Source organism: Cervus canadensis, chromosome 31 (assembly GCF_019320065.1).
Source record: "Cervus canadensis isolate Bull #8, Minnesota chromosome 31, ASM1932006v1, whole genome shotgun sequence".
NCBI classification, from domain to species: Eukaryota; Metazoa; Chordata; class Mammalia; order Artiodactyla; family Cervidae; genus Cervus; species Cervus canadensis.
Window position 1 is genome coordinate 8,357,694 of NC_057416.1, and position 11,860 is coordinate 8,369,553.

At 35.5% G+C, this 11,860-nt stretch overlaps 1 long non-coding RNA gene across 1 annotated transcript in view; it reads right to left on the reverse strand.

Annotated features, from left to right (window-relative positions):
• The window catches only part of LOC122432449, a 45,763-nt gene extending 35,883 nt beyond the window's left edge, over nt 1–9,880 (reverse strand). The window contains exons 1-2 of the long non-coding RNA XR_006266826.1: nt 9,743–9,880; nt 8,395–8,551 (exon numbers count right to left, since the gene is read on the reverse strand). This is a non-coding gene — a long non-coding RNA (uncharacterized LOC122432449). The remainder of the gene's footprint in view (nt 1–8,394; nt 8,552–9,742) is intronic.
• Nucleotides 9,881–11,860: the final 1,980 nt, after the last annotated feature.

Consider the following 11,860-nt stretch of genomic DNA (forward strand, 5'->3'; position numbering starts at 1 on the left):
TAATTTGAAAAGATATATACATACCAGTGTTCATTTCCACATTGTTTGTAATAGCCAAGATACTGAGGCAACTTTGATAGTTGAATGACTAAAGATGCAGCATACATATACAATGGAATATTAGCCATTAAAAATGAAATCTTGCCATTTGGAACATCACTAGATCTATACAGCATATTTCTAAGTGAAAAAAAATTCAGAAATGGAAAGACAAACAAATACCACATGATCTCATTTATTTGTGGAATTTGAAAAATAAGACAAATGCAGAGAACAAATGAGTAAGTTGCCAGAAGGGAGAGAGTTGGGAGATAGGTGAAAAAGGTGAAGGGGATTAAGTGATCTTAACCTCTAATACATAATAAATAGTAACAGTGATGCAATAGCATAAGGAATATGGTAAACATTAAATATTAACATGTATTGTGCTTATCATTTCACAGTCTATGCAAATGTAAAATCTTTATATAGAACACCTGAAACTTATGGATATTTTACATAGTTAATTTTAATTTCAATGAAAAATGTTTAAAACTGCAAACCTTGCTCAAATGAAGAGAAAAATATGATAAGTCATATGTAAAGTAAGAATGAGAAAGTCTAAATAGACTTCATGCTGCACATCTTTTTCTCCAACAATAAGAGTTTCTCTTGTTCCCTAGAAGGGAGAGGCATTTGTGGTACCATATAACAGTGACAGAGTATAGAGGATGCTTAGGGAAGAATGTTTAAGTACTAGTTACACACACACACACACACACCCCCACACACACACAGATTATTAAATTGCTAAAACAAGAAATCAAGAGAAAAACAGAAAATTCACAGAATACAAAAGGATATCAATAATCATCTTAGAGGTAATAAAAGACTTTATGCCAATAAATTAAATATCTTATGAGAGCTGTTTTAAAGTTACTTAACAGTCTCACAGTACACAGATGAAGACTATCTATAGAAATGTAAACACATCCAGGAATATTGAAATTCATAAGGTCTGACATGAAATATATTATCAAACATGTAAAGAAGCAGGGAAATGCTGCCTATAATGAAAAGAAAACTCAATCAAGAGAAACAGACTAAATTGACATAGGTAGAATTAATATTTAAAAAACATTATAGTGTTATAACAACTTTTCATATGCTCAAGATGGTAGAGGAATGACATTTTTTTTTTTTTACAAATATTGAAATATATACAAACACATAAGTTCAACTTTTAAAGGTATAAAAGTATAAACTATATACTTTTTAAAGGTATAAACTATAATGCCTGAGATGACATATCCACCAGATAGGATTAACAGCAGACTACATAATAAAGTTGAATGGTTTGCCTTGGAAACGAACAGAGATCATTCTGTCATTTTTGAGATTGCACCCAAGTACTGCATTTCAGACTCTTGTTGACTATGATGGCTACTCCATTTCTTCTAAGGGATTCTTGCCCACAGTAGTAGATACAATGGTCATGTGAATTAAATTCACCCATTCCAGTCCATTTTAGTTCACTACTGATTCCTAAAATGTTGACTTTCACTCTTGCCATCTCCTGTTTGACCACTTCCAATTTGCCTTGATTCATGGACCTAACATTCCCGGTTCCTATGCAGTATTGCTCTTTATAGCATTGGATAGTGGCAGTGAAAGTCACTCAGTCATGTCTGACTCTTTGCGACCCCATGGACTGTATAGTTCATGCAATTCTCCAGGCCAGAATACTGGAGTGGGTAGCCTTTCCCTTCTTCAGGGGATCTTCCCAACCCAGGGATTGAACCCAGGTCTCCCAATTTGCAGGTGGATTCTTTACCAGCTGAGCCACAAGGGAAGCCCAAGAATACTGGAGTGGGTAGCCTATGCCTTCTCCAGTGGATCTTCCCGACCCAGGAATCATACCTGGTCTCCTGCATGGCAGGCAGATTCTTTACCAACTGAGCTGTGAGGGAAGCCCTTATAGCATCAGACTTTACTTCCATCACCAGTCATATCCACAATCGGGTGGTGTTTTTGCTTTGGCTCCATCCCTTCATTCTTTCTGGAGTTCTCTCTCCACTGCTCTCCAGTGGGCACCTACCAACCTGGGGAGTTCATCTCTCAGTGTCCCATCTTTTTGCCTTTTCATACTGTTCATGGGGTTCTCAAGTCAAGAATACTGAAGTAGTTTGCCATTCCCTTCTCCAGTGGAACATGTTTTGTCAGAACCCCCCACCATGACCTGCCCATCTAGGGTGGCCCTACACTGCATGGCTCATAGTTTCATTGAGTAGAATAAGGCTGTGGTCCATGTGATCAGTTTGATTAGTTTTCTGTGATTGTGGTGTTCATTCTGTCCACCCTCTGATGGATAAGGACAAGAGGCTTATGGAAGCTTCCTGATGGGAGAGACTGACTGTGGGGAAACTGGATCTTGTTCAGATGGGCAGAGCCATGCTCAGTAAATCTTTAATCCAATTTTCTGTTGATGGGTGGGGCTGTGTTCCCTCCCTGTTGTTTTACCTGAGACCAAACTATGCTGGAGGTGATGAGGGTGATGACAACCTCCTTCAAAAGGTCCCTTGCAGACACTGCCACACTCAGTGCCCCTGACCCTGCAGCAGGCCACCGCCGACCCACACCTCCACTGGAGACTCCTGAACACTCCCACGGCAAATCTTGTGGGGTCACTACTCCTATCTACTGCTGTGGGCAAGAATCCCTTAGAAGAAATGGAGTAGCCCACGTGGTCAACAAAAGAGTCTAAATGCAGTGCTTGGGTGCAGCCTCAAAAATAACAGAATGATCTCTGTTTGTTTCCAAGGCAAACCATTCAGTATTACAGTAATGCAAGTCTATGCCCCAAAAAGGAATGCTGAAGAAGCTTAAATTGACCGGTTCTATGAAGACCGGACACGACTGAGCGACTTCACTTTTTCACATGAAGATCTACAAGAGCTTCTAGAACTAACACCAAAAAAATAAAAAAGATGTACTTTTCATCATATGGGACTGGAATGCAAAAGTAGGAAGTCAAAAGATACCTAGAGTAACAGGCAAATTTGGCCTTGGAGTACAAAATGAAGCAGGGAAAAGGCTAACAGAGTTTTGCCAAGAGAACACACTGGTCATAGCAAACACCCTCTTCTAACAACACAAGAGAAGATACTATACATGGACATCACCAGATGGTCAATACCAAAATCAGATTGGTTATATTCTTTGCAGCCAAAGATGGAGAAGCTCTATGCAGTCAGCAAAAACAAGACCAGGAGCTAACTGTGGCTCATCATGAACTCCTTATTGGCAAATTCAGACTTAAATCAAAGAAAATAGGGAAAACCACCAGACCATTCAGGTATGACCTAAATAAAATCCATTACAATTATAGAGTGGAAGTGACAAATAGATTCAAGGGATTAGATCTGATAGAGTGTCTGGAGAAATATGGATGGAGGTTCATGGCATTGTGCAGGAGGCAGTGATCAAGACCATCCCCAAGAAAAAGAAATGCAAAAAGGCAAAATGGTCATCTCAGGAGGCCTTACAAATTGCTGAGTAAAGAAGAGAAGCTAGAGGCAAAGGAGAAAAGGAAAGATATACCCATTTGAATGCAGAGTTCCAAAGAACAGCAAGGAGAGATAAGAAAGCCTTCCTCAGTTATCAGTGCAAAGAAATAGAGGAAAACAACAGAATGGGAAAGACTAAAGATCTCTTCAAGAAAATCAGAGATACCAAGGGAACATTTCATGCAAAGATGGGCACAATAAAGGACAGAAATGCTATGGACCTAACAGAAGCAGAAAATATTAAGAAGAGGTGGCAAGAATACATAGAAGAACTATACAAAAAAGATCTTCATGAACCACATACCATGACGGTATGATCACTTACCTAGAGCCTGACATCCTGGAATGTGAAGTCAAGTGGGCCTTAGGAAGAATCACTACAAACAAAGCTAGTGGAGGTGATGGAATTCCAGTTGAGCTATTTCAAATCCTAAAAGATGATGCTGTGAAAGTGCTGCGCTCAATATGCCAGCAAATTTGGAAAACTCGGCAGTGGCCACAGGACTGGAAAAGCTCAGCTTTCATTCCAATCCCAAAGAAAAACAATGCCAAAGAATGTTCAGACTACCACACAATTGCACTCATCTCACATGCTAGTAAAGTAATGCTCAAAATTTTCCCAGCTAGGCTTCAACAGTGCACGAACCAAAAACTTCCAGATGTTCAAGCTGGATTTAGAAAAGGCAGAGGAACCAGAGATCAAATTGCCAATATCCATTGGATCACTGAAAAAGCAAGAGAGCTCCAGAATAACATCTACTCCTTCTTTATTGATTACACCAAAGCATTTGATTCTGTAGATCAAAAGAAACTTGGAAAATTCTTCAAGAGATGGGAATACCAGACCGCCTTACCTGCCTCCTGAGAAATCTGTATGCAGGTCAAGAAGCAACAGTTAGAACCAGACATGGAACAACAGACTGGTTCCAAATTTGAAAAGCAGTACGTCAAAGCTGTATATTGTCACTCTGTTTACTTAACTTGTATGCACAGTACATCATGAAAAACGCTGGGCTGGATGAAGCACAAGCTGGAATCAAGACTGCCGGGAGAGATATCAATAATCTCAGATACGCAGATGACACCACCCTTATGGTAGAAAGTGAAGAGGAACTAATGAGCCCCTTAATGAAAGTGAAAGAGGAGAGTGAAAAAGCTGGCTTAAAACTCAACACTCAAAAAACTAAGATAATGCCATCCAGTCCCATCACTTCATGGCAAATAGATGAGGAAACAATGGAAACAATGAGAGACTTTATTTTCTTAGGCACCAAAATCACTGCAGATGTTGACGGCAGCCAGGAAATGAAGAGTCTTGCTCCTTGGAAGAAAAGCTATGACCAACTTAGCATATTAAAATGCAGACATTACTTTGCCAACAGAGGTCTGTCTAGTCAAGGCTATGGTTTTTCCAGTGGTCATGTATGGATGTGAGAGTTGGACTATAAAGAAAGCTGAGCGCCACAGAAATGATGCTTTTGAACTGTGGTGTTGGAGAAGACTCTTGAGAGTCCCTTGGACTGCAAGGAGATCCAACCAGTCTATCATAAAGGAAATCAGTCCTGAATATTCATTGGAAGGACTGATGCTGAAGCTGAAACTCCAATACTTTGGCCACCTGATGTGAAGAACTAACTCATTGGAAAAGACCCTGTTGTTGGGAAAGACTGAAGGCAGGAGGGGAAGGGAACAACAGAGTATGAGATGGTTGGATGGCATCACAGACTTGATGGACATGAATTTGAGTAAGGTCTGGGAGTTGGTGATGGTCAGGGAAGGCTGACGTGCTGCAGTCCATGGGGTCGCAAAGAGTCGGGCATGACTAAGCAAATTAACTGAACTGAACATAACAAAATGCTTGTGAACCTGATAATGTCTTAACAGAATCTGTCAAAGGAGATAGTAAAGGAGAACCAAGAATCAATGAACTCTTAGACAGCCTTAGATAGGCTAATGTTCTTACATAGAAGGGGGGTATTAAGAAATAATTGTCAACATTTTCCCCTAATTTGATTAAAAGTATAAATCCCTAGATCCTAGAAGAAAGTCCAACAAATTTTGAAAACAAAAAACTAAGTGGAAATACTTAAGACTGCCTGGTAAAGATATTTTCAAGCTACAGTACTGCAAAGATTACTTAATGGTTAAAGTTTGTATATATTCAATATTATATACATATTCTCAACACATGACAAAAAATGAATTTCAGGTGTTACCTTACATCATAAACAATAGTTACCTTAAAGTGTATCTGATCCCTAAATAAATGTAAGTACAATAACTATAAAGTTTCTAGAAAATAGAATTTAGTGAACTTATGTCAGGCAAAGATTTCTTAAAAATGACACATAAGTTATTAATAAAACAATCAGAAGTCAATACTTGATTTTCCAGAGACACTTAAAAACTTAAAAGGCTCGAATAAATTATTTGTAAAACATACAACTCAGTAAGAACATGCATCGGGAACTATTTACAGATTGCCCTTGAAAATTTTTCTGTAACTTACTGTTGGTCCTTCAGATACACAATTCCTTTCTGTTCACAATTTTACTCAACTGAGGATTGTGGTACCACTGTATTTACTATTGGAAAAAAAACATGTTTAAGTTGACCCCTGCATTTCAAACCTATGCTTTTTAAGGATTAACAGTATATGTTTATATATATATATATATATATACACACACACACACATATATATACACACATATATATCAATAATAAAGACAAATACCTCAATTAAAAATAGGCAAAACATTTGGATAATTCTAAAAAGACATCTATAGGCCAAGAAGCATATTAAATAGTACTCGATAGCATTTGACTCTGAGAATGCAAATCACAATTCCATATACATTATAATATACATAATGTACCACACACATTACAATAACACAGACTAAAAAGACAAATCATACCAAGTTTTGGATAGGATGGGAAACAACTGAAACTCATATACTGTTTTGGGAGGGTAAAATGATACAACCATTTGCAAAAAAATTTTAGCAGTTTCTTAAAACATTAAACATATACCTACCTTATGAGTCAGTCATTCCAAGAGAAACAAAAGCATGTATAAACATAAAACTTCTACAGAAATGTTCAAAGCAACTTTATTATAACAGTACAAATGTCTATCAATAGGTAAATGATTAAACAGATTGTGATGTACCCATACCAAAGTACCCATGCCAAAGTAATATTGAATGAAATATACCATACCAAGAAAAGCATATATGCTGTATGATTCCACTTATTAAAAATTCAAGGAAATGTACAATAAATTGACAGAATTTTTTTTCCTGGGAAGAGACAAGATGAGTAGAGAGGTATAGGACAAACAAATTACACAAGAAATTATGGAAGTGATGGGTTATGCATTGTATCTTATTGCAGTGATAGTTTCATGGGTCTGAACATGTCAAAATGTATAAAATTTACACTGATAAAAACACATAATGAGATTCAGCTGCATCCCTGTCATAATAGATTAAGTTATCAATATAGACTTACTACTAATCATTGGTAGGGATTTGGAACAATTAGAATTCTAACACATTTCTACCATGGAACAGTTACTTATGAAGTGAAATATGTATATGTCATACAATGCAGTTCTTCCACTCCCACAATATTTATTCAAGAGGAATTAGAACAGATGAGTTGTTCATATGTATTTGTAGCTATTTAATTCATTAATTAAATCTCAAACCTGAACTTAAAATGTTTTCATTGGTGAATGGATAAACTAATTAAGTCACACATGGGTCACACATGATCAATAGCTGACCCTTCAACAACATGGTTTGAATTGCGTGGATCCATGTTTGTTTCACTGGATATGTACTACAGTATTACACAGTCTGCAGCTGGTTGAATCCATGGATGTGGAACCAGGGTTGCTGAAGGCCAGCTCTAAGTTATATGGGGATTTCTGACTATGTGGAAGGCCAGTATCCCAGTTCCTGTGTTGGTCTAGTCAGCCATGTGAACTATTTAGGAATGAACACTGCATGCAGCAATGCTAATATGTTGTAAGTTATAGGGTCTGAGATTATATAATCAAATATTTACAGGAATGATTCCAGTTCTAATAAATTCTAGAATAAGCAGGACTAAGTTTCAGTGATGGAAAGCTTATCAAGATTGATTGTAAAGGAGATTTTAAAGAACTTTTTAAGGAATGGAAATTTTATCGGTGGTTACACACATCTGTCAAAATTCATCAAGTTGGACACCTCACATTGGCACTTTTTACTGAGTGTGAATATATTTAATTTAAACAACATTGAAACATCAGGTTTCTATTATAAGAAGCTGAATCATAATAGATGTAACATTTTATAAGATTTCACAATATGAATTCCAACAAATATTTAATAATTTTTGTGAAGCTGAAATTCAAAGTAAGATCTACAATTAAGGTCATGATTTACTCTTTCAGAATTTGAAAAATGGTGTACTTAAAAAGGAAAGCACTGGATCTATGTAGGAATTGCTAAAAATCCAGCTGTATTCAATTCACATAAATACAATTTAATTGGATTTAATATTCTTCTAAAGAGGTGAAATTCAGTGAAGCCATTATAAAATTTTTAAGTATATAACTATTTTGGTAGAATTTATCATTTTACCATTTGAGCCCAGTTTGTTCTGCATAAGCGTACAACCCCTGATTACTGTTAGAACATGACATATTTCTGTGAAGAGCCTTTTCAGTTGAAACGCAGTATATATATATATTGTGTGTGTGTGTGTATAGTAGTTGTATGTAGTGTATACTTGGTAGTTCTAGTAAAATTAGAACTCAGGGCATTTTTCTTATGTCTTAGTATCTTGTACTCACATTTCATGGTCCTCTCCAGGTGATGTCCCGAGGAGTTAGCCAGGCTCATCCTGTCTGGGGTTCTGTCTTCAAGGCTGTAGTTCTTTTTGCTGCAGATGTTATTCCAATAGCCTTCAGGTACTCCTCTCCCTCCTTCCATTTAGTTTCTAGATCGGAACTAGAAGATTCAGGCTGCCCATTACAAAATTCTAAAACAGATTTTTATTTTCTTACTCTATATTTTAAAATCATGCTTCTTCTTCTCATAAGACATAACTATATGCATTAAAATTTAAGTGCATTTTTATTATTCAAAAGACTGTATGTTCCATGAAAGCATACTTTGCCTGATTTTTGTCACTGGTTTATATTTAGTGCCTATATACAACAGATACTTGTGAAATATTATTTAGATCAATACAAGCTTGAGCAGATAAATAAATGGGTGTCTCTGAGTTCTGATCAACCACAATGATCAGGTTTATGTTTTGCGACCTTGGTTGTACCCCACCCTGCAAAAGTGAGAAGTTGGGATTTCTCAGCTTGGAACCACAAAAAAAATAAAATAAAATTTGAGCCATTTTGAAGATAAGCTATACATGTGTGCTAAACCATAGCTTCCTATGTACTTTCAAGAAGACTAAAGGACTCAGAAATTAAAACAGAAACCCTTTTTTTTTTTTCAGTTTTACTGTCTGAACACATTGATTGTCTCTATTAATCTATCCTGGTCCATCACCTGGTCAATAAAACTTCTTCTCATTCTCCCTCTTCCACTGATCACCTTCCTCCTCTACCTCTTTGCCAACTGATTTGTAATTATGTTCAATATTACCAAATGTAGGTACTGAAAAACAACATATATATATATATATATATATTTTTTTCCTGTTCCAACTAAAATCTAACTTAAAGCTAAATTCAAGTCAGGAAGATGTGGGCTATTTAGTTTTTATAGCCAACCTCCTCACAAGCCAAAATCATTTGTTCACATTTGGACCCAGCGGAAAGGGACTGAGCGCAGAAAGGACTCTGCTTGCTTCTTTTGTTCTGTGACATGGGCTTGACTTACCTCCTAAGTGTACAGCGGGAGAAATTACAGCTCTGCCTGTTTTCTGCAGCAGACCAATTTCGCCTGTCGGAAAATGGTTTACCCTCATTTGCTGCCTCTGGTACTGTCAGACAACCTGGTAATGCTTTTTTTTTTTTTTTTTAAGGAAAAATAAGCTGAAATAAGAGTAAACTAGATTTGGATTCATTTAAGTCATAGATTTTTTTGTTGTATTTGACCTTGGGGAAGTATTCCATTCAAGGCTCATTCACACAGAGTGTTACAGGGATTAAAGTTGAGAAATCTTTGAAAACGTACTTGGTGGATGGAGAGGACACTGGAGTCCGACCAAAAAAAGAGCAGCTCTTCCAGAGAGGAATGGCGTTCCAGAGTGAAGGTCAGCATCAAGATCGCTGTGGACTGGACTCCTGCCAGCAAGACTAGGTTGTTCTCACCTCTCAGCCAACAAGATCATTCTGTAAATAATCATTTGTATTAATAATATCAGTGGATGTTCTGTCATATGGATATGTTCTGGATATGATCTGTCATACTTGTCTATTCAATCATTTTTTTCTCCAACTGTTTCACCTATTCTTATATTTTACAAATGTATCTTTAAGAAGGTCTATATTCCCTTTCAGGAGTATGTGAATCCTGTAACAAATCCTCAGTGAGTTTTGGTGAGTAAAATATAAGCACAAATATTTAATGCCATCCACAGTATATTTTTTCTAAGAAGAAATCTCTGGTTTGCTCTCAAGTGAGGAATAAGAACTTTAATTTATGTTAATATTCATAAAAAGTAATGTCATTCTTGCTTGAGGTTTTCCCCATGTTTAGTGGACCATAGCACACAAAATCTCTTGAAAATTTTATTCATAAAGAACATGTCAGTTCAGCTTGAAAATAAAAATTTAATAACTGCTATACAGATTTCAATGTATATTTTGCTCATTGGCTCAAGATTCAAAGACTATTTTGGAAATAATATTTCCATTGAAATTTTAATATAGTTGTAACTTTTATAGAGGTTATTTTTCTCTAATCCTCATTTTAGGAGTTGTCACCATAAAACAACTATTAATTTTATTAATATTAATACAACTTTATATTTAGAGTAAAAGAAGTTGATAATACCACTGTATATATTTGTAAAAGATAATACAAGACAATTCCCCCAGAAAACAACAGCTGTCTGCTTATTCTTTTCCATAAATAATGGAAAAAAATTTGTTCAGAAATGATTTCAACAGATGTCAACCTTTGAATAATTGCTATAACAAAGGAAACTTCCCTCATAGTTTTCCAGATTTTGTGTGTGATTTATAGTCATCTGTAGTAAATAGTGTTTATCGTTTTGTTTGTACAATGACCAAATCATATAATAAAACTTAAATGAATGGAATCAATCAAAAACAAAATTTCTGTGATAATAAGGCAAACACTTTTTGCATTCCTTTTTTGCTATTTTTTCTTTTTTGCTTTATTCCCTTCATTTCTTTACCTGCTTTTACCACTGAAATGCAGAAGTCTAAACTTACCACGAGAGAGGCTGCAGTTGTATTTTAGAGTGATACAGAATGGCAGGTCTTTCGTTCAACATGGTATTAAGCTAGTTTTATTACAAACTGAATTCAATTGAAAGCTAAAGGGCTTAACATAGGGGCTTAAAGTTGAAAGCAAGCATGTGAATAATGTTGAAAATGGATGTGTTGCTTCTACTATAGATTCAATATTTAATCATTAGTCATATGTGTAACAGTGTTGTGATATAAAATAGAACAATGAGTTGTATGGTCTCTCTTAAAGGTCATTATGATAGATGACAAAGTTTCATAATATAATTAGTAACTGGAAATGTAATTCTTGGTATTTTACCTTTTTTTTTTAACCTGTGAAGTGTCTAAAACCTCAACTATATTGCTTCTTTAGCAACATGAGTCTATTTTTCAACTAGATTTTGCTTTTTAAAAATAATCAGAACAACAACAAACATTTTACATATGTTCTGTAAAATGAGGAAAATAAATTCTAATTAACAGATAGGTACAGTCATGTGTAAATAAATCAGACTACAATTATTATTATATAAATATACTATTCTGCCATTCTTTTGAAATGCATCTTTAATGAAGTCTACTCATATGTTTTCTACATCTTGTTTCATTGATTTATTAGCATAAGCCTGCAAAAAGAGCATACCATTTAATTCCTGAGGTAATTTTGTTTGTATTTTGATGTTGATCCATCATTATTTTTACTATGAATATTACCTAAGCCTTTCAAAATGTACTGAGACTTGTATACTCTGTAAAGGTTTACATAATAAGAAAATTATACTTTGAAGTATTGTTTTTAAAACATTTTTGTACAATTATGAGCCTGTTTCCATTTACAGGGTAATACATAAACCCCTTTTAATAATTCCTTATA